A 6,905-nucleotide genomic window follows, 5' to 3' on the forward strand; every position below is an offset into this window, starting at 1 on the left:
TCTTTTAATAAGGTTGTATTCATGCTGACCTCCAGCCCCACTAAAACTCGCTTTCTTTTTTTTCTTTCTTTTAGCAACGGTAGTAATTGGTTTGTCCTTTAACAACACTAGGTTGCACAACCAATCTGAAGTCCCCTACATGTGTCACTTGTTTGTTTTACACGGTAGGCTAAAAAATTGGTTCTCAAGCGGACTTTGTGTTGAACTCTGTGCTGTGGTTACTGCTGTGGTCATTTGTTAATGCTAGCTGACTCAATTTCTAAGCTAACGTTAGCGAACATTGCACACTGTTGGCGAATAAACGCCACATCTCTTGTATTTTCATGCATGACCACCCAAAGTTCACTGTATAGAAATCAGAAATTCAAGTTTAAGCACCACATCCTCTTCACTGTAAATTATGTTTTGAAGAAAAAAAATGTGGTTCTTAAGTGGACTTTGTGTTGACTTAGGAGTTTGTCGACATTAGCAGACTCTAAGCTAACGTTAGCTAACGTTGCACATTGGGACATGGTATCAAATACTGATAGTTAAGGTAATATATTTATTGAGATCATTTGTTGGTGTTAGCATTTATGGGCTTTTAAGCTAATGTTGCACACTGTTGGCTTTCTAGGGGAGCTGTGAATACATGTCATGTCTTCTGTAATTCCAAACAAAACCAAGCTCACACATAGAAATCAATCTACATTCTGTTTGAGGCAACTGAGAGTCAGAGAAGGTCTCATTTATCAAGGTATGTTGCAACACATTACAAAGTGGTAACATAGCTCTTCCTGAATTTTCCTTCACAGTAGTAAGACTATAAAATTGAGTCTCCTCCTCAGTGAACATTGGTATTTTTCAGCATATATTGCAATTGTACATCCTGATTTATCAGCCACTCGTCCTCCTTAACGTAATAAACTGTAAGCTGTCGTGTGTGTTCATGCGTAGCCTTTTTTCTACTGGCTCTCAATTTCACTGAGAGGTCAAAGGACAAATGAAAAATGCTTTCATGTATCCCAAAAAATAAAAAATATAACAGAATTGTTTCACTCAGAATGAAAAACTGTCTTAATCACTGAACCGTAAACGGTGGTGTTAGGCTGTTCCAAGTCCATATTTTTACAGGCACATTGCCATTACGAATGACTCAGTGATACCGACTCGACCCAAAACAAATACATTCTGTAATCTGTCTGCAATGATTCTTGTAAACTTGATAAGGAGGTTTTTAAAAGAATCAAGCGTTCACATCACGTCCAACGAACATTTCATGAGATGTGCGTCGTTTAGTAATTACTGGGCTGCATCCACTTCCCCTTCATATCAAATTAACCAGACATGATTTGGTTAATTACTGGACGCAAAAGGAAGAATGCATTCCGTTCTGGTCGTGTTGATAAGACCGGACATGTGGATTCGGATTTTCCAGCCCAGCCTTGCAAGCATATTTCAGTACACCCACTGATTCCTTGCAGCTAAAATTTAAAAAAATGCATAAAGGTTTTTAATTGGCACTAAAGACGAGTAAATAACCTGAATGGAGGAGCAGGATTTTGTCGAACATCAGGAAAGGTCGACATAATAATGAGTTAAAAGTTCATATGTTTGCACGTGTCTTTATGATTAATCCACTCTGAAGACTCTCTTTAAAAGTCTGCTTCGGCAAACAGTCCGTTCCACAGTGCAGCGCTGCTCTTGTTGTTCACAAACCCTAATCCCACTTCCACATTTAAAAACCATGCAATCACATTAAATCAGCCCTCTAATGCCTTAATATTCGGCTTCCAGGCAGCTGTGTTTGACGAGGTATTTATGTGAATTATTTTATTATGTGGAGGCTGAGCTGTGCAGACAGCGTTCTGCCCGGTGACCATATTTGTTCTTTTATTCTACAGACTAGGTTTGGATCTCTGTTAACTTAGATCCTACCCGTGCAATCACGATTAATCAATGCTTTAATGCTACGCCGCCTCACCAGCCAGCCAGCTGTGTTTGACTGTTTCACCATATCCTTTATTACAGGCTGTGATGTAAACCTGGTCAGGGCGGCGAGGCATTCTCCCTCTTTCACTTCGCTTTCCGCCGAAGCAGGAGTCTGTCACCATGGAGACTAAAAGCGCTGCCGGCCCTGAATGGCCACGTTTATACCAAAACACCACTTGAGTGAGTGTTTCCGTCGCCTGTGTGCCTTTTTTTTTTCTTTTCTTTTTTTTTCTCCTTTTTTCTCCTAGATCCATGTGGGGCCGAGGGGCGAGCGAGGAGGAACGGCGTATGCTGGAGTCGCCTCCCAGAACAGACCTTTGTGTGGGTGTGCGTTATTATGACAACAGGTGATGAACGTTTCCTCTGGGTTTGTACTGAGGTGCCTTTCAGCATCGTCGACGGCCATATTCTCAGGCGATCCGAGGGAGTAAATTGCAAATTCACAGCTTTCATTTTATGGCAGAATTGGACGAAAAAAAAAGGGTCAACTATTGGATGATTAACGGCTGCTAATGGGAACACCGCGGCCTTCGGCTCCAAAGAAATTCACTAGCCCACTAATAGCAGAGAGGTTTCTCTTTATTTCACAGTAATGGTTTATCAGGCTGGCAGCGTGGTACTCACCTCGCCTCAAACATGAAAACTACCCACTAAAGCTGTCCATTTACTGGCCAACCTCGGTGTGTGTCTGTGTGTGTGTGTGTGTGTGTGTGTGTGTGTGTGGCCCCTCGTGACTCGAAGCTTAAAGGCTGTAAACACTGACGGGATTCCTCACACTGCGATTATCATATGAATTGAAGTATCAACACAGAGCCTCACTTTGATTGGTCCAAATAAGGTAATTTCCCACAGTGCCACTGGCCCAGAACCCCCTGATTGTCAGCCTGTCGCTGCCATCATCGGTGCCTCCTCTCTGCGTTTGTGTGTCTTTGTGTGTGTGCGTGTGTGTGTGCGGGGTCTGTTTTGTCCATCACGGCCGAGACACTCCAGTCAGAGATGGGAATGACAGAGCTCCTCCGCCTCGCTGCTGGTGAAACACTTAAAGAGTCTGGGAGGGGATTTGTGTGTAAAATCCTGCACTGAGCACTTTAAAGGCTTCTGTTGGTTTGTCACTGATAATTACAAACATATGACGGACAAACAAAGCTCCGTCTGTGGAGCAGCGACGCCGACGTGCAGCTTTACCATGAAGATATAACGCAGGGAAGAGGCGCTCCAGGTGTTTTTTTTGGTCAAACTAAACACGCTTCTGGCTAATTTTGTCGCATTTTTCTGCAGAGTTCGACGGGCTGAACCGTACTTCGGCTCCGTTATGCGCCATCTGGCTTTTTACGGTTTCACACGTGCAGCGTTTCGGAGTCCATCACATCCCCCTCCGCTGCTAAACCGAGCCACATCAAGGCTCCGCTCGCGCCGACTCTGTAAATGAAACATCATTTTAGCTCGTTATGGTCGAAGTACAGTTAGCCGGCGAGCTGACCACAAACGACATGCAGGGTCGCCCCTCGGTATATGAGAACATGACGAGGATTTTCTTTCCCAGTGCTGGTGACCATGTGTGGGTTGCACAGCTGGCTTGTTACAGTAAAGTAACCATACAGCGATGGAGAAATGGGCTTTTTTGATGAGAACACCAGCAGTAGCTGATAATACTGGGGACTACAGGTCGACTGATACGACTTTTTCATGGCTGAGACTGATAAAGATGACTGGAAATCAAGGAGACTGGAAACCGAGATTCGGGACATTTGTTCATTTGCAGTCAAATTTTGAACAACCAGTGATGAAATAAACAATGCAAGTAATAAAAGTACAATTTTGAGGTATTCAGTAAAACCCAGTGGTTGGCATTTAAAATCCGACGCAGTAAAAGAAGTGCTCGGACTGAAGCGCATCTATTATCGCTGCGCCTTTAGAACATGTCATTTGTCTTGCTGTACAAATCGTGAGTTAGCCAAACATGATTTCATAGTGTTTGGTTTTATATATCGCAAAAAAAAAAAAAAAAGACATTCAATCTGCTCCGACGCTCAAAAGTGCAAGGTGTTAAAACAAGTCGTTCATGCAGACGTACCCCGAGGATAAATCTCTAATCCGAACCACACCCTTCGTCTAGATTCCATCGATCAAAACCTGCCTCGACCTAAAAGCTTTTTTACAACATTACAAATGCTTTCACATTTAACATTCTCATACATCTTTTCTCTTTACGGCATCACTGACTGACTTTAATGACCTTTAAATGGTTGTTTCACAGCAATCGTTTGTGATAAACTAGCAGAGAGAGTTTTTTTTTGTAAGAGCTGTTTTGAGTTTAGGTTGAAACAGAAAGAGTGACGAGAGAGAGAAAGAGAAAAGGAGAAGTATAAATAGTGGGCAGAGGGTTAAATAATAGAGGGCTGCAGTGGATATATAGAGGTGAAACAGAGCGTAGACATAGCCTCCAGCTCTTTTTTGGAAAATTATGTATATGGTTGTGTTTGCATGTTGAGTGATGAGGTGCAGGTAATAGTCTCACCCCAGCAAGTCAGCACAGGCAAACAAACCTATACATAAGTCCTCATGCGTCTCTTTAAATCACTTTAGGAAGCAAAAATACTCAGCAGTCATGTTTAAAGGGCAAGAAAACAAAATAATCTCAAATCCAATGAATCTGTTCTCCACGGAAGTTAATGGGAATGATCACCTGCATCCAAAATTGATTAACACAAAATGTAAAAGTGGAAAGTTTTGTTATTTCCTTTAGATTAATGAGACCGGGTTGATTTGTGAACTGTCAATACCGAGATGACAGAGATGCGTTTTTTGTTTTTTTTGCTTCTGGGGAATCCTGGATAATTTACAGCCAGACGAAGAGATGTTGAGGTCTCAGCTTTTTGTACAAACCCTCTGACCTCTCTCTGAAAGCTCCTCTCTCCTGAGCTCAGGTAATAATACCTGCAGAATCCTGCTCATCTTCCCTCGAGTTTCTTTTTCAGTCTCTCTTGTAGCTACGCACGTAAAATTTTAGACTACCTTAAATCTCACTTTTATCAAAGTAAGTTTCCTTGATCCCGCTCCCTTATAACTCTCTCGTTTTCTTGTTTACGCCTCTTGATCCTGTCAAACCCTTCACTGCCCTTTTGAAACTTCTGTCTCTTCTTCTTTTGTTTCTGCGGGTGGATATTTAACGTAACACCTGAGAACAAAGATAAGAAGTAATTAAACGTGTCTAGAATGTGACACTCCTTTGATTCATCTTACTCCTGTCTGCCTGCAGGAGCTTAGACTCAAGTTTCAGCTACAAGATCCAGCGTCTCTCCCAGCGTCTCTCCTGCAGAGGCCACCCGGTTAGCTTTAAGGTCACAGGTTAGATCTTCGTAATGGCCACGTGTCACAGCAAAACCGCCTCCTCACTCCATGACGAGAGGCCTGCTTTCCATCATCTGCCGAAGATTGAAGGATGCAGATGGGCTTTTCCTCTTTCCATCGTATTTTTTTTTTTTGTAAAAAATATGCCAGCTATGATCTCACAGTTTGTGTTGGACACCTGACTTTATCCAATACTCCACGTCATGCTGTAATCTTCCTTGCCTCTGACCTCTTTCCACACTCCCCTTTTCCTCTCCGTGCTTCCGTCTGTAGACTCAATTTGACTCACGTCTTCTCTGTGATTACCTAAAAACACCCCAGGCGACGCGCGTTAGCTAAAGTCCTAATTTTGTACAAAAATCTGAAAAAGCTCTGTGTTTATCTACCCAAAAAGAGAGAGTCTTCCTCAAACCGAGATGGACCGCTCTGACACACTTGAGGCCGCCGCGTGTGTGGTCTGCCCTTTGCCTTCTGCTGGGAAAGACAGTCGAGTTGGGAAGGGAAAAGCCAGACAGGATGAAACCTGCTCTTCCGCTATCTGATCCTTTTTTTTGTCTTGACGAGAAAGACCAAAACGTGGAGACAAAACCGAGAAAGAGAGCAGCTGAGGGAGGCGGACGGTATTTCTCCGGTGCTACAACGCATCTAGCAGTCGTCCTTTTGATCCGAGCAGTGATTAAGACTTAAATAACAAGGGGAACGGCTCAGACACAGATCTGATCGAAGTGAACAATCCCTCCCTGCCTTTACCTTCTCCTGACCAACGGCGAACAATCCCTGCAAGCACAAACATCACACTTCTCCAATAAAATCTGTTCTAAAAAAGTTTCTAAAAGATCTTTCTGTATCAAATATGATCGAGAACGGCGTCGCTCAAATGTGTCAGCTTGGGAATTCACCTTCAGTAACTTTCAGTTCATGAGGCACATCTGATCGCTGACTCTGGTGGAAACTTCAGAGTTCATTAGTGGTACAAAAGCACAACTAAGTCTGGATTTACACAAGAATAGAGATTACAAATACAAAGGCTTTATCCATGTATCATCATTTCCATTGAAAATGCAATAGCTGCTTTCCGTGACCCAGAGTGATTAACAGCGCAGAAGCGGATGGAGGCCGAGACGTGCCTGCCAACTTAACACATGGCTGCGGATGGAGACGTTGGCTAATGCAGAAGCTAAACTTGTGACCTTCTTGCAACAGCATGACACAGTCGCTAAAAAAACCCTTAGCCACCCTAACGGCTTCCCGTCACGGTGATAAGGGAGACGGTTTGGACGTCTGGTGAGTTTGAAGGAGAGACTGAAGTAAAAGACATATAAAAAATAAACTACTGTCATTAACTGCTGACTTCTATTGTTCCCGTTGACGCATTCGAGACGTCAACCATAAGTGAAGAAGGCCAACTCTTCATAAATGCACTAATTTTGGTGGTAAAGATAATGGTGGTTTAAGATAATACATGTTTTTTAAAAAAGCAAGGTAGCATAAGAATCACATCTATATTGGTCAATTTAAGTTCACCAGCAGGTTTTACTTTTAGAGTTATCAGCTACATCGACTTGGTGAAGACATTCATGGTT

This window comes from Acanthopagrus latus, chromosome 14 (genome assembly GCF_904848185.1).
Source record: "Acanthopagrus latus isolate v.2019 chromosome 14, fAcaLat1.1, whole genome shotgun sequence".
NCBI lineage: Eukaryota > Metazoa > Chordata > Actinopteri > Spariformes > Sparidae > Acanthopagrus > Acanthopagrus latus.